The sequence below is a fragment of the Rattus norvegicus genome, chromosome 11, assembly GCF_036323735.1.
Source record: "Rattus norvegicus strain BN/NHsdMcwi chromosome 11, GRCr8, whole genome shotgun sequence".
NCBI classification, from domain to species: domain Eukaryota; kingdom Metazoa; phylum Chordata; class Mammalia; order Rodentia; family Muridae; genus Rattus; species Rattus norvegicus.
The window spans coordinates 28,473,877-28,499,304 of record NC_086029.1 but is presented as its reverse complement, the minus strand read 5'-3'; the positions used below and the strand labels follow the sequence as shown (position 1 = coordinate 28,499,304).

Below are 25,428 nucleotides of genomic sequence, written 5' to 3'. Positions count from 1 at the left end.
TCTTTTGGAAATGGTTCATGATTTAGCTGCTCTCAAGGACACAGTGTTTTTCCCCCTTTGAACTGTTTTGTCATTCTCCTCCTTCCTTGTCACAGAGTCAGGCAAGGTAACCCATCCTCAGACAAGGCTGTGGAAGGACATTTGGCATACACAGGTCGGAGTCTGAAGTCAAGGGCCCAAGTTCACTTCCAGAACCAGCTTTGCAGTGAGTTCAAACAACCCATGGGCATGCCCAGGTAATGCCATTTTCAATGTGTTTATCATAGACGGCCCTCTCATTATTTGTATTGAAACAGCTTGTTTGGATGAAAACAGTTTATGTTCTCTATGACCTTGGCCAACACTGCTCTATGGCAATTATTCTGAATAAATTATAAGAGTTTGGGAAAAGAAAGAAACTATTTGATGTTTTTTAATATTTTATTACTTTCTTACTTGTATGTTGTGGTATAGAATTAAAAACAAAACAAAATAAAACAAAAAAAAGCCCCACAAAATTTTGTTCTTCCCCGAAAGTTCTAGACTTAGGTATGTATACCTGTTTCTATGGCTTGCTCCCAGCCTGAGGTGGTGATATTCAGAACTGTCACATGCAAGTCAGATGTGAAATATTCCCCAGCTCTCTTAGATTTCATTTATTCCAGGTCACAGCTAACCAGTCGCATCTGAGTTTGTATGTTTAGTTTTTATATGGACATAGGTCTGTCTCCTTGAGCAAAAGATAGCATTATATTTCTCAGCAGAGGAATTAAGATCCAAGGGCCTACGGGCGACAGAAATATGTGTATATTTAGTTCTGTTTGTTCTGGCAAACTTCTGAACACAGACCCAGAGCCCAGCAGTGTGTGTCTAGACTTGACCTATGCCTCTGATTAGAACTCGGTTTTTAGATGCCTGGATTTCAGCACGTTGGTTCAAGTGGAATCTTGTCTTGCCCTCTAGTTCCTGCCGGATGGGGCTCACAACATGGCTGATAAATCTTCAGTGTAAATGGCAGATTCCAAACAGTATAGCCAAAGCCAATACGTCAGAGAGAGAAACATAATCTGCCCTCCCGTTCTCAGAGCATGCCTGGAAATGGTGGTACGCACATCCACTGACCGACTGGCAGCTGGTGAAACTTGGAGTCAGGCACCAGAGAGAAGAGAAAGCTCTGGGTTTTCTCCAGGCTCTCAGGTATGTACCCCCAGCTCCAAGCAGCATGCAGCGCTAGGCTGGAGTTAGGAAAATCTTCTGATTTACTCCTGGGTCTTTTCTTTTGTTTCCTCTCTCGTTTTCTTTTCTTCTCTTGAAGCAGTTCTTTCCCTTGAAGGGGTCCTTTAATTACCACACTCTGGACTAACCATCCAAGCTGCAAAACCCTTAAAGCAGCTCAAAGTGTCCTGCTTCCACGACTGCCCTGCAGCCTCAGCAGGTTTCCCTGCCGATGGAAGCAATTTCTCTCGGGCAGCCACTTCCTGCAAAGCAAGAACTGAGTGTGGTGTGTTGTTTAAGGGGCCTCTTTATCATCTAGAGGAACAGAGAGCTTGGAAAAGGAACAGCAACAGAAGAAGCTCCAAAGCGACAAGACTCTGAAGTGACAGAAAAGAACAGAGACCCCCTTTGATATAACTAATACTCTCTCTCTCTCTCTCTCTCTCTCTCAGGGCTTGTCTTCCTTTTATGGTGTCGTGTGATACTGCATAGGAAAGAGGTAACAAGATTTGTTATGCAAAAGCTTTCCTGAATTTCTTCTGTAGCTCTCAGCTGTGTGTCCCTCCTCCATACAGGAGTCAGTCTTAAGTAGAGATGTAGTGAAGAAGTATGGTCTGTACTGCCTTTGATATCACACACTGTGCTAGTTAGCACCTAACTCTAGCCATCTGAACAACAATCATATTGCTACTGAAGAGCAATGACAAAAGGCACTGAAAGTGGACTGGGATCACGGCAGCAAACATTGTTAATACGAAACCATATTGGCTGTCAATGAGATACAGTCGCCTGGACCCAAAGCCTCACCTCCATTAATGGAGCTTTACCAGTCACTCGCAGGTCCATCTTGGTAAAAGGCCATGATTAGCACGCAGTAGGATGAGTCACCGTACCCAGCTTCGCAGTGAAACAGAGCTGGAAAAGTCCTGCACACAAGGTCCATCGCTCTCTGTGTCAGCATGTTAGATTGTAGGTTAATGAAGCCAACCAAGGTTTGTATTCATGAAACCCCGACAAGGGTTTCTTGTCTACGAGAAGAGGAAAGAGTGAGGAACATTCTAAGAACCATGGAGATCTGTACTGTAATATTAAAGTCTGCACTGTAACCTTCAGCATCAAATCCAGCTTAACTGGGTTTAAGCTAGAGTTTCTCAGAGAAATATGACCACAGAACCATTTTTGATTCGTGTGATATTCTGACAGCCAGTGGGGCCAGCTGTGCAGAAAGACACCAAGCTTTGTCGGTTCCATGACTTCAAGTCCTAGGTGATCTCCAAGGGAAAATTTAAACTGCCCTTCAGAGAGCTGTGTCATCTCTCCGAGTTGTTCTTTGTTTCAAGAGAAATCTTCCTTTTGGCAAACTAACTGGTTTACGTATTGAGAGAAAGGAGTCTCCTGGTGCCTGATGTTGAGTGGGGAGGGAAATGTTTGCTTGCTATTCAGCAACCTGTAATTTTTTCAGACAGTCAAGCTCTGGAGATGCCCTTTCTAGAAAATATCTCTCTCTCTCTCTCTCTCTCTCTCTCTCTCTCTCTCTCTCTCTCTCTCTCTCTCTCTCCTCTCTCTCCTCTCTCACCTCATGCCTCTTCCCTCTTTACTTTCCCTTGAGTTCTTCCCCACCTCTACTCCCACTCCCACTCCTACCCCACCCCACGCCACCCCTCCCTACCCTGACCCCATTCCCAACCCACTCCAGGATGACATAGCAACAAGATCGGGTCTTGCCCCCACCTACTTGCTTGCTTTTCTATCCCTTGAATTGTACGTAGGTAAGGAGGACTGAAAATCTTCCCTGGGCCTGTGGCTGCCTCACCTACGGGCACTATGTTGAGTGAGATCCAAGGGTAATGTAATGGTGACCTTACTTTGTGCTCAGGGTCAGTTTACACCCTTTGATAAGAATAAAATAAAGTAAGAAAAGGAAAGAAACAAACAGAACAATGTTTTTAAAAGTCCTAAGGTTACTTCTATCCTTGATTGCTCCGATCCATTCTGTTCCGTTCTGGAATTTGGAAACCGGAAGTGGGGAAGAAAAGAATTAATTGTCATTCTCATTCCCCAGCACCTATTATCCTTAGGAGACCACTTCATCAGTCGGAAATGATTATGAGGTCACCCTGCAGGCAATTTCTTCTCCAGCTCAAGTAATTCCAAGTTCTTTTCACTTTTGTTCCCCACAGGTCCACTTGCCAACACTAATTATTTTTGTTGCTCTTCCCTGGTTCACTTCCAACTTTCCAAATCACTTAAAAAAATATAGGACTTCAAATGGGACAAAGCCTTCCATGGAGTTGGCTTGACTTGAACTTCTAGACGGTGTGCTGGCCACTGCAGCATTTTCTGCTTAGTGGAGATGTGAGAGCAACCCCATGTTATATGAGTTTTCATAACCAGAAACTGACACTGGTGACCCCACTCCAAAGCCGGCTGTAATTTGCGCCTCTGCTCCTAGAAGATACTTAACTATCTCGAGGTCGTAATGGTGGAACCAGCTAAGCATTTCTCAGTAAGCGCTGGTTGACATTGCTCTATTTCTTTTCTAAGTATTTCACATCGTAACTTACTTTGCTGAAGTCCAGGGAGTTTCTCTTTCAATGTTTTAAGTTTTCCTTGTGGTTTAGGCAAGAAATTTTGTTCGTTCTAAAACCTCCAGTTTATTTAGACAAATGTTCAGATTTACGGTGAGATGGTTCTGAAAGTAAGAGTTCTTGCAGTGCAAACTTGACAACCTTACGTCATCCCTAGTGTCCACGTTCAGGTGAGAGGAAAAAGAATCTACTTATAAAATTGTCCTCAACTATCATATGGGTTTAGGGCATCCATCTGCACGTACCTATACACATGATACCTACACAATAACAATAATTTAATAATAATAATCATAATAATAATAATATAAATGATATGTAAGTTGTCCATTGATCTTTTATTCAATTCCTATGTAACATTGATTTGCTAACACAAGATAATGATAAGAGCTTTGCATATATGAAGAGTTCCTAGTTAATAGTGCTTTCCTTTCATGGTAGACTCCAGCTATCCACTGAACAATGTTCATTGACAGTGTTTCAGATCGTGTGCTGGACATTAATAGGATAAAGTAAAACAACCCATAGATGGCCTTGAGAGGTACACAAATCATGGGGGTGGGGTCGAGGGCGGGCGCGGGCACTGGAGCAAAAGGTTGCTTTACCATGTGTTAAGTGCTGTAAAATGGTGAGCAATGTTTTTTTTTTTTTTTTTACCAGAGTCAGGAGGAGGGTTTGCAGAAAGAGGAGCAGATGGATGGGATTCACACAAAAGACCCAGCTCAGTGGGTCGCCGTGCATGGAGTGGAAGCAGAAAATTCTTAAACCAAAAGGTGGGCAGACACAGAGTTTACAGACCATCACATGCTGAATATTAACCCAGTACACTCATTCGCCAGTTAGAGTGCTTGTCATCACACTCGTAGAAGGCAAATTTTGAATGGGAACAAACAAAAAGTCAAGTCTGAAGGAAGTCAGTTTCCAACCTTCACCTTCCTATGGAGTTCTCTGTCTACACCAAATGCCTGCTATAAAAGCGAATGGGCGCCTGTTCTCAATTTTAGCACCCAGTTTTTCCCTATATTTTATTTTTTATTATGGGAATTAAAACATGTTTATAGCAGGATATTTCCAAAATAGAACTGCGTGAAGAACAAATAAAATCAAAGGTAGTAACATTTAAAAAATATTTTCTCTGTCATTTGTATATATAAACTCACATGCATATTTCATAAATTCACAGTATTATGTTTCTATATAATATCCTGTTCTGTTCCTTGAACAAAATATATCGTGAATGTTTTCCTCATGCACACACATGTTTCAATAGCATAATGGTTAATGTCTGCAAAGTATTCTATTTTTAATGATTTTAGAATATTGCATCGTATGGATATAATGACAATAATTTGTCTACTTCACTATTGTAGAAATTTAATATCCTTCTAGTAAGTTCTTTGTATTACGGAGAACACTACTGTGTTTCAGTAGAGTTTTGGGGTCATGTTTCTTAGAAGTTACAGATTTAGGGATAGGTTTTGTAGGACCTCTTCAATCTCAGGAAAATCTCCCTTTCCTCTAGGGGAAATTTCCTATGGTCACTCAATGTGCTTCTCTATACCCTATCCCTAGCAACCAAGAAACCTCAGTTGCTCCACCTATAATCTAACCTATATGTGGGTTTATTCTACCTGACATTTGACAGGACGATTTATAAAAGAAGCCCATTTTAGATTTGTAAGGTGACTTTCACCATGTAGAACAACAGTGATCACCCTTGGTTGCTGGTAGACTATACGTGGCTGCGATCACTGTGCTTGGCGTACCCCTGTCGTTTGCTTTCAGCACTAAATGTGGTTTTTACGTCTGTCTGTACTGTCACGTGCCAATCTACTTCCTCTCACATGACTGTGTATGAAGCTCCGTAGTAGGAATCTTCTCAAAATCTGTTTCTTTTCTTATGCTGCACATTCATGTTTTCCAAATTCTCCTATTAAAAATCAATGCTGTGAGAAACATCATCGAAGGCAGGTTTTTTTTTTTTGTAAGAAACATACACTCTTAAATTGATAGACTTCATTCAATTAAACCCCAAAGCACAAATGTATGGCACCCCAATAATATCAGGAAAGTCCTTAACCGTTGATAGTATAGACTGATAGCCCATTCTACACCAAGGTCAGAAGACTTAGAAAAAAACTAATAAAATATTGTCAAAAGTATAAGAAAAAAATAATAAACTGCATATATAATATGATATATATGGATGTACATATGTATTGACATGCATACATAGTGATAAATAAGTTATGTAGACTGGAGCCATTTGTATGTATTTTGTGTGTATATATCTTATGTAAATGTTGAGATTAAAAATGAACTAAAATGTTAATAATTATTTGAACAACAGAGTTATAATTAAACTTTGTTTTCCCTTAATTCTACATTTTATGAGGTTGGATAGATTGCCTTAGCTTTAAGTGTGTGTGTGTGTGTGTGTGTGTGTGTGTGTAAAATAAATGAAGTCACAACTACATTGAATGTTGTAATTTGATTCAACTATAAAGACAATCTGACAGTCCTTTGGCAATTTGAAAAGAAACCATCTCACCAACCATAGTCATAAATGTCAGAAAATATTTGGTACATTTAAATGAGTGGCTGAAGAGTCAACCTTTGCCCTAAGTTGATAGGAGGAAGCTCCATGAATATGCAAAGTAGCTAATTTCAAAATTCCAGTGGTCTTTTCACTGAATCAAACGGAGTGTGTTCCCAGTGTGATTGACTGGAACCGGCTAAATGATTAAGATGGCAAGAATAGATTCTGTCAAAAGTCACTGATCCAGTGGCCATCTGTACACACACAGTCAATTTCAGGATGAAGATAATAAGAAAACAGAGATACATAGACACTAATAATACATTCAGAAATGCTTTTGACAAGTCCTGAGTTTTCAGCTTTGAAATTTCTCTAATTCTTTCCTGTTTATTTAGAAGGCTGCGGACAGATATCACATACTTAGAGTTCTCACTTGGAAAGACTTCATGGTTTGTGCTGCATTGCTTCAGTTCTGAGAAACTGTAGACTGCCTATCACCACTGAGTGTCTAGGGTCTCTCACTGTCAACCAGCAGGCTGAGTCAGGAACCCTCAGACCCTGAGAAAGTGCCCCGTAATTAGGGGAGAGTCCGTTGTTTTCCATTCTTATACTTTATTGCTGCCATAATAATTTGTTAACACATTTTTAGTTTGATGTGAAAGTGAATTAGCTACAGCTGAATGGAACATTATTTCTCAAATAAAATTCGGGCTCGAAAACATAGAAGTGATCTCCTGTCCAGTGGGAAGGAAAATTCCCTGCGAGATGATATGCAAACATGAGGTTATTGCTAGCATGGTCTCAGGCAGTGGAGTGCATTGATAAAATCATAGTGTCTTATGGGAAAGAAAGGGACTGCACATTGTGCAATTCCATCCCTCTTCCTGTAAATAAGGAAATGAAAGAGAAACAGTAGCCTGCTCACACTGTGACTGAAGAGCCCTAAATACCAATTACTTTTTCTTCCAACAAAAGATCAATCAATCAAATATACAAACAAAACAGAATTCTGTCAGGGAATTCTGTATGCTCATCCTGCCTTTCTCCTGACTTTGCATACTAAGTCCTGGGAATGCAATACCAAGCACATGTTGCAATATAGGAAGCCAACCTGGCCTAGGGGAGCAGATGCCTCTCTGAGAGCTTCCCTAACCTAAGGGCGGTCAAGCTATTCACTCAACACTACAACTGACCAAGACAATTTAATTTGGGCAGCAGGTGACCGTGATGATATATATATATATATATATATATATACATATATATATATATGTGTGTGTGTGTGTGTGTGTGTGTGTGTGTGTAAGAGGCCACTTACAATCCAATTCCTCTAGAAGGACTTTTTAATATTGGAGTCCACCATAAAATTGGTGATTATTGTATGTCATTATGGGAGGCCAAGTTTTATGTGAAGGATCTATTTTGTTGATTAAATGACATTTTTTTGCCATTGGGTCACACATAACATATGTCCAGTCAATTATTTTAGCAGTAGTTGAAGATTTCTTTTTTTCACAGTAATAGTTTTTTTGGCAATCAATAGCTTTGAAGTACCATTTTTCTTGATAACGACATGGATCTTTTCTATAGAAGTTCTTTCCCACACAGTGAATAAAGTTGGGTCATAGGGAAGGGTGATCCAAGCGTGCTTTATTGTACGTTTTCCAGAAAGATCAATGGCTTTGTGTTCTGAAATGATAGCAAAAAACAACAGATTTTAATAACTGGATGACTAAAAACAAATGGGGATTTGACTTGACATATGTCAAATTAAAAATATTGATAATAAAGAAATAGCCATCCTTTTCCAGGAAATTTCATCTCTTTTTATCTTAGGAGATCAATAAGATAAATTTAAGCTCTACCAGAGTCAATAATCTAGTCAGGTAAAAGATTCAGTATCAGGTATTTGAGGATTTAGCTTCAGGTCTAATTCTGATGCATGAACGTGTTTGCAGAATGATCTTTAACTTATCACGTCTCTATAAGTAAGGTAATTTTGTGCTTTCTGAAGAAAAATCACATGTTTACAAAAAGAAACACTTGTATTTATCAGTGTTTCTTTGCTTTTAGTTTGTGCCTAAATTAAAATAAATAATTCAAGAAGCCTGTTGACCTACCTAATCTTTAGTTCTTACACATGATTTACACAAATGGCCATGTTCCCATGAACTAATTTACCTAGCAGTGCCTGTTGACATAAACAATTCATACAATTTGGTTAAATACATCTGTCAATACTATTTGAGAGTCATTACCTATTATGCGTATGACCCAGTGAACTTTGGTGACCTGCCCTGACCTCTTTTTCCTATTGTCTTAGCAAAAAGTTTTAGCTTATCTTTGTGTCTTTTACCTTTGGGTTGTGGCACCAGAGGACACAATTTGAAAGTTGGTCACTGAAGTCCATGCCTAGAAGAGAATTGGTCAAACCAGGACACTCTGTCTACACATATGTAATCCAAGGGTTATCCAGCCTCAGAGAAAGGAAGAAGTCTGGCCCTGTTTAATGTTTCATCATGCAGAAAATACTCTGTACTGCGTAGAATTAAATGTAGAAGGAAGCCTCATCCAATTCTGAACCATAACAAATTGAGAATCATCAAAAGTTACTTTTGTTAAAGAGTGGTTTACTATAACAAGTGAGAAATCCCAACTTAATCCGTTATGAGGGTATCAGGCAATGATATAGGGTCTCTAGTTGGAAACTTGCCTAGTGATTCGCCTAGTGATTAAGCTGTGATTCGGGACCAGTGAGTAAAGGTGCATTTCCTACTGCACAAGTCTCTGCCTAGAAGGCACATGAACTATCCATGTATTCAAAGTCCCATAAAGGCAGGCATCTTTGAAAAATCATTAGGTCCCAAAGCATCCCTTTTGAAAAGTGCACAAATCTATTTCCCATGTTCCCCATGTCATGGATGAGATTCTGAATCAGGATCGTGTCTCAAGGATGGAAACCAGCTTCATGTGGTTTGGAGCCATTGCTCCATTGTAATCTTCAGTCTTTGGAAGTTGAACCTTGATCTGAGAAGACGCAAATGGATGGCTTTTTCCAACTTTATATGTGGGTGAATTACATTAACTGTCCAACAGCTGGTGCTAAGGTCTCTAGTCGAAACAGAAATATAAATGTGGATGTCTTCTTGATATATATAACTGAGCTCTTTCATAAGTTGTTTAGGACTGCTGTGAAGGTAATTTGCATACAGTGGGTCTGTTACCCAATAACACATATGAACAAGTTTGGAGGTAAAGTCCTAGAATGACACAATATTTGTAACCACACGGGGCTTGGGGTGGGTAATAGCTGAGAATGTTGTACAATTCAGTTGATTTTATAGAAAAAAAGAAGTCATGGTTTATGCCCCATTTTTACACTATGACCACACCAAATGGTTCTTAAGTCAGTAGTCCAGTCCATGGATGATCCATCAGTAATGTATTCTTCAAAAACTCTGACAGATATACTGACACCACCTAGCTCCTTACCAACATTGAAAATGGTTTTATAAGAGCATCACTGTAAAGAAATCAACACTGCTTATGGCACAGGAATTTCTGACCCTTGATGCCAATTTTCAGTCAAGTCTCCAGACAAGTGAAGACAAGACACCCAAACATTGTTGCTAAGGACAGATGGTGGAACCAGACCACTGTAGGTAGATGATACGATCTGTGTTCTCTTAACGGTGTCTACTCACCTAGGGCCTCATTCCTGCATAGTCATCACAAAGCAGACAACCAGTTCATAAGATCATATAATACCCACGTCTCAGGAAAACAGATATGTGTATTAGCACTCCTCAGACCTGGGAACCTTCTGGCACGGCAGACTACATTGCAGCTGTTGGAGGTAATTCATTTTGGACAGCGTATAAATGCCTGAATCAGTGCCTCCCCAAGCTACAGCCTGAGTCTTTGCCATCCTTTACAGGGTCCCTATTATCTTAGGAAAGTGGCAGAATATCCCAGCAGAACCGTGAACAATAGCTCCTTATTGTAGGCATGGCCTGGATTGCTGCCCAATCCCTGATCTATTACCCTGCTCTTTGTCTCTCTGGTTCCATTTTCTCGCTTTGGTATCTGTAACCCTTATCATTTGGCAGCTTTCCCTTTGACATTTCAAGCCTTAGGTTCATTCTCATTGTAGAAAAATGAGGGAAAGAAACCAAAAGCAAAAAACCCCACTTTTTCTCTAATAGATGGTCGCTGTAAGAATTTAAGTGACATATCCTTTTAGACTTACTCTAGGTTTATTGATACACATATTGCATATAACATACACACACACAAGCATATGGAAAGTTTGTTTCTCAGTGATTTATTGCAACACAAAAACTATTCTGAAAACATGAACTCTCATCATATATGCCTTGGTAGTTTTTACATCATCCAGCAGTGTACAGTAAATATGTTCGATACTGATAGACTTATTTGACATAATGTCTAGTACATAAATGGAATACATACTTGTTTTGTACATTCTTGTTAGATGCCAGTGTTTACACTATTTTGCTGCTACAAACATCACTACAATAAAATTATTTGAGTTGAATTTCTACATTCTGGGAATAGTTCCCAACCGTGAAATAATTGTTTCAAAGACTTTGCATAGTTAAGCCATAAGGTATAAAGTCATAAGATAACAGTGAGTTTATGTCCGTTTGCTTTTCATCCTGATATGTTCATCAGGAGCACATGCTGTGTCAACCTGTTTGTTTTTTGTTTGTTTGTTTTGTTTTTTTGTTAAATTTCAAACTGTCTTAAATGCTACAGGTCTTCTGAGAATCAAAAATATAAGATTCTTCCTTTCCACATATTGATTTACAATATGAGAAAATAGACATTAAATAAGTATCAGAATATTCAATGAAAAAGTTCAAAATGTACCATGATTATAAAAACGAGGTCCTATGCCAGCCTAGTCTAACCTATGGTCTTTAGAAACTGAGACAGGAAGATTGCCAGCTGATGGACTGCTTCAGTTCTCTGGAATAGTTCAGGGCCAGTCCTAACAACTTATCCAGAAATGTTTTTCAAATAAGACAGTTAAAAATGGGGATAGGGTGTGGGGTAGGAATGTAGTAGAAAAGTACTTTGAAGGGTATTAGTTATGTGTCAGTGTGTAAGAAATCACTATACTCATTGTGCCTTAAGACAATTATCATTCTATATTTTTCTGCATCAGAATCTGGGAGCAACTTGGCCCTGTCGTCTATTGCTATCTCTCAGACATGTTTGAAACCAGAACTTGTGCTTAGGCTTGCGGCCTCCACAATTGACTATGGACGTTAAAATTTCGTCTTCGACTGAACTGTTTTGGTTAATTGTTTACGGTTATTTTACATTATTTTAGGTATTTACATTATTGTAGGTGGACCTGATTTTCCTCATGTTCTAATTAGTATTTCTTTCCCTGTGTTTATTGGTTATGATGATGTTCTGTTTAAATGATTTCACGACTACTACCCTAACAATTTTAATACCATTTTTCTAAATTTCTAACAGTTGTTAGAAAGCTGAACCGAGATAATATCTTCTTACTACCTCAACCTCTAGAAATAGTTGGTATAGATTACTAATTAGACATAATGTATATACTGTTTTTAAACATATGTACAATCATCCATTTGTGTTTCTATATGCATATATAATTTACAATGCTTAAATTATGGTAGAAGACACTCTCAGGAAGAGATTTCCTGAAGAGAGCTGGGTAGTTGTGGGAGAGGGAGAAATTTATTTCCCTATGTACCTTGTCTAGAGGATGAGCATCATAAATTGTATTTTCCTTGTGAGTCCATATGTCTCATTTGCTTAAATGAATATATGGGTTGTGTGTACTCTAGTGACTTCCCTATCTGCTTCCCCTTATAGGGTACAGGTAAATAAACTGATTATTTATATTGATAATAAAAATAAGCAAAGAACCGATTTTAGAACCTATTCTGTTTCTTCAGTGGATTTTTTTTAATTGAGTGAACCAGATAGGTACATATAGATCTATCCAAAGGCTTCCAGACTAATCTTAGAACACGCCATCTCCAAAATGTGGGTTTTCTTATCCTTTTTTTTTTGGTTCTTTTTTTTTTCGGAGCTGGGGACCACACCCAGGGCCTTGCGCTTCCTAGGCAAGCGCTCTACCACTGAGCTAAATCCCCAACCCCGGATTTTCTTATCGTTAAGAAGTGAATATAGCAGTCATTGGTGGATGGTGGATGGGAATCTGAGACCACACGTAACAGTAGAACTCTGTTCTGTGTTTCCCTGCGCTCTGTGAACTGTATATGCCAACAGATCAATTATTCACCACCCACTACCAAGTGTGTGCATCATCTAGACTATTTGACTCATATCCTAACTCCCCTGCCATCTGCCTTCTAATCGTCTTCCTATTCCTGACCGGCTCCAATAGGCATGGAGTTGAGGCCACACCCAAATACATTTATTTACTTCCTTACATGTGTGAAAGGATTTTTCTTGAGAGAGGGCAGTGATTAAGATGAATTCTTTCAATAAGCTTACCATTTTATTTCCATTTGCATTTCTTTACATGAATGAATTTTAATTGCTGCCTGTTCCCATTTGTTACTCCCCAAATTGTTATCTGCATAAAGGGCTAATTGGACATTTACTAGCCACTCACTCAACTTTCTAACATGAATCTCCAAATTAAAAAAAAATGGAGAAACAATGCAGCGGCAAAAGACATTCATGATCCGGGATCCAGTGAAATAAAACATCAGAAATTAATAATGCTTAAGTGGCACAAAGTTAAAGGATACTAACAGGGCCAAAGAATGAATATTGGCATCCAGATAGAAGTATGGATGCTAAAATCAGCAGCACAGAAAAACGAGACCAATTGCTTCATGCACCTAATAAAAGAAATGTAAACAAACAGAGACCATGTCCGGAGAGCGAAGGAAGAGACCAGTCAACAGAGATGGTACATTACTGGACAGGTATTGTTTAGTAGGTGACTGAAATCTGTTTGTCCTATTTTGACTTCTGTTTTTAGCTTAAATACTTCAGGAATGCACTTGAACTCATTAGCACAAAAAATATTTTCCTGACAGCACACTGATAACATAGGCATTAAAGCCAACGGCTAATACATGGGATCTCACGAAGCTGAAAAGCTTCTCTACAGGAAAGGACACCACCAGTTAAGCAGACAGGCAGCCTACAGAGTGGGAAAAATTTTACCCATTTTACATCTGACAGAGAGTTAGTCGCTAGACTCTACAAAGAACAAGAAACAGAAAACAAACAAACAAAAAGACTGAACATTTAGAAAACAAATAACCCCAGTTTTAAAATGGGAAATAGAAATGAAAAAAAGAGAGAGAGATCTTAAGAGCTGAAGCTCAAATAGCCAGGAACACGAAAAAGGAAGCTAATGTTCAATACACTCAGCCATCAGAGAACTGCAAAGTAACACTGTTCTGAGATGTCATCTAACCCTAGCCAGAATGACCAAGATCAATAAAACAAATGACAGCAGATGCTGGGGAGGATGCATGACAAGGGTAACACTTATTGCAGGTGGGACTGCAAACTGGACTAGTTACCATGGAGATCAGTATGGAGGCTCCTCTAAAGGCTGCAAATTGATCTACCACAAATCCAACTATGTGACTCTTGGACATATACCCGAAGGACCCTATATTTTTCTACCAAGCTACTTGATCAATGATGTTCATTGCTGCTCTATGAACAATAGCCAAAAGTTGGAAATAGCCTTGATGCCCAACAATGGATGAGTGGGTGAGAAAAATGGGGCACAATTACACAATGGAATAATATTTATCTTCTAAGAAAAATAAAATTATCAAATTTGCAAGTGAATGGAGAGAGCTATAGTTATCGTAAAAGAGATGCAGACCACGCCCCCTAAAAAAACCAACAAAACAACAACCAAAGAGAAAAACAAAAAGCAAACAAACAAACAAACAAAAAGAAACAAGCACTACATGTTTTCTCTTATTAGCTTTTAAGCTTCAGATATGTGTGTTTCGTTCAGAATATGCCTAGAGGTTAGGAAGATAGTAAGAGATTAATGGGAAGGAAGGGATCTTCCAAAGAAGGAAAAATAGAATACAACATTATAAAGGGGTGTGTGGAAATTAGAACAGAAGGATGAAGTGGTGAGGATGCTGGAGGGGAGAGCAGGGGAGAGGATGGAAATTGGGGGAGATACACAGGACCTGTGGAAAAACCCGCATGGAAACTTAGTATCGTAAAAGCTTCTTAAAATATCTACAAACGTTAACAGAATTTAAATGGCGTTACTGTGCAGTGGTGTAGACGATGCCCTAACTACTTGTTCTGTCACCACATAAAATCTCCAGTACTAAGAATAGCTCACATCTTTCTGAGTCCTTAGCCAAAAGAGTCCTGTAGATCGCCTTCTGCACATTGCCGACTCTTACCAATTCTATTGGTTCCTCTTCATAACCTGATGGGAAAATCCTGCTGCTGAACCCCATAAATTAAGCTATTGAGCACAGAGAACTTCATCTGGTGCTTGCCTAGAAGCCTTCCCTCAACTGACAAGCATTTCTAGGGCTGGAAGGGACTATGCATGTTCCTGGAGGAGAAAAGTAATCAAGTCGTACCCAGCTAAGAACTTCATGAGCTTTATAACCTGCCTGCAAAATTTGCCCACCAGTGCAGTAACTGCACAAGTGCTGCAGGAGTAACCAACCACTTCCTTATTTCTCACTTCTTAAATTTACCTGTTTCTTTGCATATTTATTTATTTAATATAAAGCACGCTGAGTGACATGGAGCTGAGCCTGCAAATGAGGCTGAGAATACGATACAAGATAGGACATGGACTGAGGGGAAAAGCCTTCAATACTATTCTGCGAAATAAACTCAGGAGCAAAACCGCGAATGACACATTTCTCTTCACAGAGATCAGCGCTTACTCATTGTTCATCAGAGAAACGTCTTACAGAGTATAGTAAATGTGGAAAGCCGTGATAGCATTCGCCATTACAAGATGGCGCCGGCTTCCGCTGTGCCCCACGTGGAAAGCCGCGATAACATTCGCCATTACAAGATGGCGCTGGCTTCCGCTGCGCCAGCCTGACTTCCTTTCAGGAAACTAGCTGTGTGCGCATGTGGAAGAGTGTGTTCGCGCCAAGTCTTTGCCCACCCCGGGGCGTGCCAGTGAGATCATGGGTAAGCGACCAATCAGGTGTGGACGCGCCGTGCTAGGGGTTTATAAGCAGCGCCTTTCTGGGCCCCGGGTCTCTTCCTCTTTAAGATGCAATAAACGCTTCGCTGCAGAAGGATCCTGGTGTCTGCGCGTCGTTCTTGCTGGCGAGATGTTAGGCGCGCGACAAGTAAAGAGTGCAGTATAGAGTGTAGTATAGAGTGTAGTATAGAGTGTAGTGTAGAGTGTAGTGTAGAGTGTAGTATAGAGTGTAGTATAGAGTGCAGTATAGAGTGTAGTGTAGAGTGTAGTGTAGAGTGTAGTATAGAGTGTAGTACAGAGTGTAGTATAGAGTGTAGTATAGAGTGTAGTATAGAGTGTAGTGTAGAGTGTAGTATAGAGTGTAGTGTAGAGTGTAGTGTAGAGTGTAGTGTAGAGTGTAGTATAGAGTGTAGTACAGAGTGTAGTACAGAGTGTAGTATAGAGTGTAGTGTAGAGTGTAGTATAGAGTGTAGTATAGAGTGTAGTATAGAGTGTAGAGTAGAGTGTAGTAATGGGCATAGAGTTCCACAGCTGAACAATGACAAAGAAGAAAGGAATTTGGAGTATTCGGCCCTAAATAGGATGTGTGTTTATCATACCCCTTCCCTCACGGCCTAGGAATCCATGCAGAAGTTGAGGCAGAGAGATTATAAGAGCCAGAGGTAATGTACTTTTCAAACACAACAGGACCAATGCACACACGAATTCACAGACTGTGACAGCAAAACGCAAGCCCTGCACAAGTTCAAGCCAGGCAAAATCCTGGCATAGAGCAAGGTCTATATAGTAGGCACAAAGTCACATCTGTAGTAAAGAAGCTATTTGCAATTAACTGCTGCTGGGGAGAGCGAAATAAGGTTTATTCTGTAGAATGACACTCGGTAAATCAACAACATTCTAAGGTAGGCCCCTGCTCAGGTCTATCATCATAAAATGTACTCCGAGTTTTTGTTTTGTGTTTGTTGTTTGGTTTCCTGAGTTATTACCTAACCCAGCCTAACCTGAACCCATCCTACTGTACTCCTGCCATCTTTAGATACATAAGGGAATCAATGAAATCTTTTTCCTTTTTAAAGCCAATGTAAACTATGCTTCCACTGTATGAAGGAGAATCCTACTATCTATCTATCTATCTATCTATCTATCTATCTATCTATCTATCTATCTATCTATCATCTCTCTATCTATCTGTGTATGTACATATGTACACTATATACGATATATGTGTGTATCACACAGAAGCGACCACAAGAAATATAGTGTTTAGTAAAAGACATGGGCTATTATGATGTCTTACTCAAGTAACTTCGCACTACTTCCCTTGGAAGACTCAGCCTAGCTCCTCTAACTGAGGGCAATCCTCTTCTGCTAGGCAATGATTGCGGGTGGTTTTACTTAACTGCCTTTAAAGGTCGCAGACCTTTCCTTTACCTTTGACATCACCAGGAAAGTATATGAAATTGGCCTATTGAACACTGACCCATGGGAAAATCTTGACACGTGAAAGAACATAGAACAGAGACTGAAGACAAAGCAGGTGAATAAAGGGTGTTTGGAACAAAAAGAAGTGACAGTGACAGTGGATCTCGGAGCAGGTGTTTGGAAACAGTAACATATTTTCGACTCTAATATAATTGAAATCTCTTTGAACCCGGGAGTATAATGTCTGCCCGGAAAACATTGCAAAATGTTGCTGTGACTTTGCAACTGGCTGGACAGCAGCCCCCTATGCCCATCATACTTTGAAGTCACAATCCAAGATTTGAACTCCTGGGAGAAGTTGAACAAGACCAAAAGCTCTGAGTCACTAGTGTGATAACTCAATGCCAGGAAGCAAGGACCTTTCTGGACGATGTCTACAGTGACATCAGTTTGCAATGGGTCACTAAGGACTGTTCAGGGTGACAAGGTTTTGTACACCATCCTGTAAGAGGCTTCTTCCATGAAACATGAGACCTCTAATTCTAACAATATAAAAACAAACCTATGCAATTAAGGCTCAGTGCATGACTGGAAGCTGAGATAAGCTAATACAATTATGAAGCAACTAAACAGATCCTGAAGCCATATGATGACATCATGAAATTTTAGAAGCTACAGCTGGCTTCTAGTGATATTTTTGCAGTTGAAAATATGTAGCATCTGGTCTTTCACTTATCATTCTTTGCTGAAGTCGTCGTCATCTTAAATTTCTTTTTATCATGTAGATGTGGTACGTTTAAAAATAATGTTGGAAATTTTGATAGAGCATGCCATCCAAGTTCAAGGAAGAGACAAGCCAGAATTCTTTGCTATTTCAACAATACATTGGTTACAAAGATGGACAGTACCCAGAACGCCTGTAATTGGACCGACCAGCTTTGTTATTGAGTTATAGAAGTCTAATTTTTCTTTTCAAGTGTGCAATGTTCAGCTATTCATTCCTGTGTATTCTCCATGGTGGGACCTTGTATTTTTGCATAACACACAGTTAAGAAGTCTGTCTTTGGATATAGATCTCTCAAATCAAATTTGCCGCCTAGTATCCAGGTAGCATTAAATGAGTTATTTGAGTTGTTTAATCTCTTGAGTTCCAGATTACGTTTTCATAAAAGTGGAGTAATAGGCATTGCTATTAAATGACACAATATTTATAAAGTATTTTGAAGTGTGTCTGAAATCCATAAGCCCCAAGTCAATATTATTTACTGTTAGTTGATCACCTAGCAAATATTTATTGGTTAAGAAATATTTGTGTGTCTTGAGCACTGGGCTAATCCTTGGGAATACTTGGCCGCAGAAAGAAAAATGATCCATTAAACAATTAGCTTTGCATATTGGTATTCTCATATATATTTTTTCTCTGAGCTATATGTTTACATATACATATGTATACACACAGAGAACAAATATACATTATATTTGGTCTCTGATTCTCTACTCAGCAGATTTATTTTTTTTTAGAAATTAATTCTCTATCAAAGGATTCATCCAGAGAAATAATGTTGAGAATGGTAGATTTTATTAATATATCTATGAAAAAGTACCCTAACTGCCTATATAATCACATGCTATTCTAAAAAATTTTCATAGTGTAGGAGTGACTTGGGAGTATACACTATAATCTGAATCAGTTTCTACTGGGGAATGAAGCCAATCCTACTGGTTGCTTCTCCAGCTCCTCCTTTCCCTCAAGTCCACACCCTGCGCCACTGCCTTGCATTTCTCCTTGATCATCCCCACCCCACCCCTCAGCACTGTAGGGATGCCAACTAGGTTTTCTCTACAGAACCCTTAGCTCTGGCCTGTGCCATCTCATCTGCACTGTACCTCCTCAAATGATGTCTCCATTCTTTCGTCAGAGCAATCAAAAACCCTTCCTCGTAGCTGGAGCTTGCTCTAATATGACCAAGGTAAATAAATATTTGACTATAGTGTAGCCAAGATGAAGTAAACACTGATGTAAGAAACAAACACAGGAATAAAGATCTTATGTCGACAGGGTTGTCCAAATGGAGAGGACTGTTTAGAGACCAACAAAAAAAAGCAAGACCATCTCAGGCAACAGCAACACTTTCTAAAAAGATCGTCATTTCTACATGCATACATGTGCATGCTAAAACACACATTAAACAGTCATTTAGAGGTAGGGACAATTTCAAGTCTAAAAATCTAATATTTATAAAATAACAGTACATTAAGGGTCGAAAGGTGGCACAGTGGTTAGAGGACACAGGTTCAATTCCCAGCACCCACTTGACAGTCAGCTACTATCTGTGAGTCCAGCTACAAGGAATGTGCAGTTGTACTTTGGCCTCCAGGGGCATCTGCCATACCTGTCATGTAAAGATATACATGCATGCAAAATACACATAAAGACCTAAAATGATAAATAAATAAAAATTTAAAAAAGAAATTTAAACATAGTATATCGTGGTGGTATGAGTTCCTCCTACTTTCTGCTATTATTTATTTCGTTGTGCTTGTCATACATATGACATTTGCATACAAACTGCCGTAGACTAATTCAAAGAACATTAAAGCATTTGAAAATTAATGACTAACTTTTATGTGGAAGACTTGGTTAATATCACACACCCTTATTATTCACCTGGACCTTTATGGGCTTGGTGCCTTTGATCTAGGAGATATCTAGAAACATCTAGGACACGATGAAATGAGACTGTTCCGGCTCATGGTGTTTAGCTATGTCAATGGGAGACCTTTAATGCCATCACAATAGCACTTCTTATCTCCTGTCGCCAGAGCTGAACACGTAGAGCATGAGAAATGCATATGCCCAGGTCTCAACAAAGAGCTCATTACCATATTAGACCTAGCTGTGCTCAGTTAACTCCGGAGGCTCAAAACACTGGCGAACGAGCCTCGGACTACACTATATTGCCAAATGTTGTCCAAATTAAAGAGATGATTTCAGCAAATGTTTCAACAGTGTTTGACTTCACAGGCAAACGATCCTTTTTCCTGTGAGTATGTTTTCATCAAGACGAAGAAGGTGGCAGATGCTGTCTCATAATCTTCAAATGTGTACAAAAAACAATTTTCCCACCACCAACTACGTTTCATGTTCCTTTAAAGGTGATGTGGAGAATGCTTATGTCCAAATTACATAGCTCAGTTCACTTCAGAGCTTTCTTGCTATTCTATATCAATTCCCTTCCACATACACCATTCAGACAGGATTAAATTATGCATGCTTTGGGCTGGAGAGATGGCTCAGTGGTTAAGAGCACCTGACTGCTCTTCCAGAGGTCATGAGTTCAATTCCCAGCAACCACATGGTGGCTCACAACCATCTGTAAAGAGATCCGATTCCCTCTTCTGGTGTATCTGAAGATAGCTACAGTGTACTTATATATAATAAATGAATAAATCTTTAAAAAAATTATGCATGCTTTAAACAGAAGACATGTTGAAGTAATGAGAGCCCACCCGACTTCTTGGATGGATTAATTAGGCATACCAGCAATCTCTAGGATAGAGAGGACTATAAATTTGATTCTTTAATAAACTGGATATTCCCCTCCCCATCATAACAATTGTCCACGAAAAGTGTTGATTACAGGTAGGGCTACCCTAATCTTAAACTTTCTTATTCATTCTTATGTAATTGAAGAAAAACTTTAAAGTATAATTTGCAAAGGATAGGTCCTCCATTGTCTTTTGGTAAACATCAAACTCCCACTTTTAAAGACAGTCATTATCATTTTCTCAAGACTCTTAATAAGGAGACTACACTAACAATTTGTTAACTCATGAACAGAAGTTAGAAAATCTGCACCATGAGTAGGCTCCCTGAAGAATGAACCCAGTCAAGGTTTCTTATATTTGTTCAAGAAATGAAACCCCCTGTCGAACCCTTTCTCTGGTATCCTCTGAGAGCTCATTATACTAAACTAAGCACAACTCTATGCTGTCTGTAAATGTGATACCAGATAAAACAAGACTCTAGTTTCCCTACTGTTAGCACAAGCCAGGGAGAAAATATGAGAAAATGGTGACTTTGAAGACTGCCTGGGAGCTAACTTAGTCCACTATAATCTCATTTTTAAGAATGGAAAGTCATCAAACATACGTATTTTTATAGTATAACTTGTGAACTGTTGAATTAAAAACTGCAGTAAGAAAGAGGTTGAGAATGATAGCGTAGGCCTGTGAAGATTGAAGAAGTCTGATGAGCTGAATCATGAATCTCTGAGAGAGGCTTGAACTGTCTGTGAACTGTACCCATACTCCCAAGGAAACCATAGCTTTGGTTCCCTAATGTTGGCTTTGGGGCAGGGAATTTTATGTTGGGCCATCCAGCACTTCATCTGTCAAGGTCTACCTGACATACAACATGCTCAATGACACTTTGGAGAGTCTCAGATAATGTGACATCTCCACCTTTATTCTACCTCATAGAGCACCAACTTAGCAGTTTATGTTTTGAAGATAGCAACAGAGTATCCTTTAGAAGCGCTGCATCAACAACATGTCTTGATGGACAAATAATTCAATATTATCTTTTAGAAGAATAAACCTGTCTAAATCAAAAAGGAACTCTTAGGTTAATACTCAATGCAACAGTGTTATAAGAATATGTTTAAGAATGTATTTTACAAACATTACCTTGTATTTTTATGGAAGGTTGCTTTAAGATTATGTATATAGATTTGAATATAAATTTAAAAGATCTACTCCAGTAAGTATAAAAATTGCAACTCTATGCAGTAAAACATAGCATTATGGCATTGTTTAACTGATTATAGTCTTTCTTGGGAGTCCATGAAATATTTGAATGTGTGTGCGTGTTAAGGTGAAACAAAGACATATAGACTTACAGCATCATTTTGAAGTTACTGGGAAGCAAAGAGAATACTGTTCTAAACGTGAATTAGAAATAGTATAGGTTTTGGGGGAAAAAAGAGGCAAACTTAGAATGTTTTCCAGCTCTGTTTAAGGTCAGCCTTGAAAACGAGGAAGACACCAAGCTGACAGCAGCAATTTTTGCTGGTGAAGACACAAAGCTGGAATATGTGTGCAAGCCATGGAGATGTTAAAAAAAAGTTATTTTTTCCTTAGAAAAGGAAAACCCCAGAAATAGCATCAGAGAACTCTTGAGAAATGTTGTATCAACAACAGTGGTTTCCATGGTCTCAGGGATGAAACTCTTATGTTGTAGAACTAAATATTCATTCGAAATGTACATGTACATTCCATGTGAAGAACCTTCTCCCTGTACACTGATGCACAGGAGGGAGGGAAGGAAAGTTATTGACAACCCGCATAGCTTGATAGCAGAAGATATTTTAATGAATGTATAAAAGCTGATGGGTGCTAAGAGCAAAGTGGGTTAGAAAATTCATAATTCAAAACTTCATTCAAAAGCATGTGCTCAAAGGAAGAAAATATTGTTCAGATTTCCAAACTATAAACCATGGCTTCTTTTCCCATTCCCAGTAGCACCTAATTTAATGATATCTTTATTTTAAAAATGTATGGAGATAAATATTACATGTGTCTTTCTTGTGAGGACCGTAGAAGAAGTCACAGTTATTTGTCTATCGAGTATGGAAGAAACATGATACAGTGTACTCTGTTGACTTACTAGGCAATTAGTAAATAATTGGGAAAAAGAATGAATATATTTAGTTTGTTTTTACACAGAAAAAAATCACATTATTAGTTTGCAAGCAGAGAAAATTTTCAAATAAGATGAATGATGTGTGTAGTGTGCATGTGTGTGTGTAGTGTGTGTGTGTATGTGTGTGTATAGAGTGTGTGTGTGAGTCTGTGTGTGTAGTGTGCATGTGTGTGTGTGTAGTGTGTGTGTATGTATGTGTATGTGTGGTGTGTGTGTAGTGTGTGTGTATGTGTGTGTGTGTAGTGTGTGTGTATGTATGTGTATGTGTGGTGTGTATGTGTGTGTATGTCATGAGTTTACTTCAGTTTTATGCTATTAATTAAAAATTGTTAAAATTCAGAAATAAATCTTTGCCTACCATGGGAGCGACCGAAGAATGGTGAGATAAATAATAATTTTTCTAGTATACTTTCCAGTGCAGACTGGAAGCCTGCATATTACATTTAAATCTTGGACTCAGGCAAAACTGGGGTTTTTCATGGAGCCTGGTTTTTATCAGCAAACTGTGTTTCTGTGTCACAGGAAGATGGGTATACATTTTGAGAAGCCAAGTCCTAAGGAGCGCCAAGCGAAGTGTTTGCCTGCATATACTTGTAATGCAGGGACTAGTATATAACGGGATCTTGAATGTTCCTCAGAGGCTCTGTATTAAAGGTATAGAACACAGCTGGTGGGATTATTGGAGGATATCCCTGAAATTTTAGGAGCTGGATCTTATTTGAAGGAAGGGTATATGAGACTGTGCACTGGAAGGGTATACTGGGGTGCAGTTCCTTTCCCCACCTTTCTCCTTCCAGAAAACAAGCAACTTCACTTCAATCCATGCTTCTGCCATGAGGCTGTGCTCAGAACATTACCAAAGGAGCAAAATCAAGCAGTCATGGACCAAAGCTTCCAAAACCAGGAACCAAAATAAACCTTCAGTCCAAGGACTAGAAAGCTAGTTCTGAGTGACATATGGTTGTCACTTGGCAGGTCCTTTGTACAGCTATTCCTTCCCCCCATGTGCCACCAAGCCTGGATTGTCATACAGCAAATGTCCTCATACCTATGATATAACACACCGTTTCTGCATAGAGTAAAACATGCAAGTTTTATTCTTTGTGATCAAGGATCATGTCCATTATCTGGGTGTGGTGGCACATACCTTTAATCCAAGTAGATGCAACCAGATCTCTGGGAGTTATGAGGCCAGGCTGACCTACATGATATAATGGGTTCCAGGAGAGTTAGCTACATAGTTGAGAGTCTATGTCCATAAATAAATAAATAAATAAATAAATAAATAAATAAATAAATATCACAGTGTATTGAGTTTCTGCATGATAGCAGTACCAATTATTTAATGGACTCAGTCAGTGACATAAATCCACTTTTAATGTGGTAAAAACATTTGGTTAGGCTGCTATCTCCTCAGCTTGCAAAGCAGGCTCTTTACTAGCATACACTTTAACGTTAAGAGATTTGGCATAAAAATTCAAAATAGTGGTAGGAGGTAGTTTCTGCCAATAGCATGCCATTTCCTGCAGATTCACATAAGTTAGTTGAATGCTGACTAGGAGGAAGTATTCTGGAGCCAACAGTGGAAGAAAGCAAAAAATGGCTAGGAAAGGCACTCTCTCGCTGTGGGATAACTGCTCTGATGGAGAGCCCAATGACTTGGGCCTCACGGTGCTAAAAGTGAGACTGAAGAAGTTTTCCCCGAAGTGACCATGAAAGTACAGGCATAGCAGGAGGCAAGCCTTGTCATAAAGCACCAGTGATTTTGCTAGCAAGAGGTGATAAATTGAACTGCCTTCCCACCTAAGCCTATTATTTCAGATGATCTCAAGGTAGCCACCATTAATTTAAGGACCAGAAGGATGGGCAGAGTCCAGGGCCTACTAAATAAAAGCAGAGAGTCTACAGACAGGAAAGCCAGGCCGGACAAGGCTTTAGGCTGTGGTAGATTGTCCATGGAGTGGAAACAAATTAATCTGGCCAATATGGTTGAAATAACTGTCTTACCAGAGAAATCCCCAGCTTTGTCTGGTGCCCTCACTATTGTGAAAACCTAAATAAGCCTGTGTCATGTCATGATATTTTACAATTTGTGAGCTCTCAAAAAGCCTATTTCAGGTGTATGTGTTGAGGAAATTTGTAAAGTATGAATGTCCCAAAGAAAGATCCCGGGACAGCAGAGAGCAAGAGAAAAAGAACATCTGGGAGGAAGAAGTGTGGAGTGTGGAACTGGTCAAACAAGACTGGGCAGAGTCTTGGCTATTCCTGCCGGGTAGGTTCTACTAATTATTATGGAATGGTGATGCATTCTTCCCTGTCCAAACAGAGAGTTTTAATGTGAAGATTCTCTTCCTTTTCCACCTCAGAAAATTTAAATGTGCTGGTTGCTGAAAATATCTTCAGAGTTTTGAGTGTCAACCTACAAGGAACCCCAATCCAGACTCATTGCAGAAGACTGAATATCATCTTACAATATCAAAGATGTGGTGCTGTATCAGGAAGAGATTTAAGTCTTTCCTAAAGGTGACACTGAGTCTGCTCCAAGCATGTTTGTTTGGGAAACCAAAGGGACTGAGCAGAGTGCAAATGCCCAAACTCTAACTGTGGTGGTTTAAAAACATATCTACAAATTATTTAATACTCCTCCCTTCAAGATAACTTTCCCCTTGAGTATTGAATGAACTCAGTGACTCACTTCTAATTAAAATAAAATGGAAGTAATTGCGTGTGAATTCGACCAGGTCACGGAGGACAGTGTGACGTCATCAAC

At 39.2% G+C, this 25,428-nt stretch overlaps 1 long non-coding RNA gene across 2 annotated transcripts; it reads left to right on the top strand.

The window, feature by feature from the left end:
• The first annotated feature begins 966 nt into the window (after positions 1 to 966).
• LOC120095593 (uncharacterized) lies at positions 967 to 12,460 on the top strand. 2 transcript variants are annotated; one of them, XR_010056007.1, is made up of 3 exons: positions 967 to 1,693; positions 4,443 to 4,555; positions 11,513 to 12,460. It is a non-coding gene; the product is annotated as an uncharacterized LOC120095593 (long non-coding RNA). The 2 variants fall into 2 exon arrangements; XR_005491131.2 differs by lacking the exon at positions 967 to 1,693 and adding an exon at positions 4,130 to 4,323.
• The last annotated feature ends 12,968 nt before the right edge of the window (positions 12,461 to 25,428 follow it).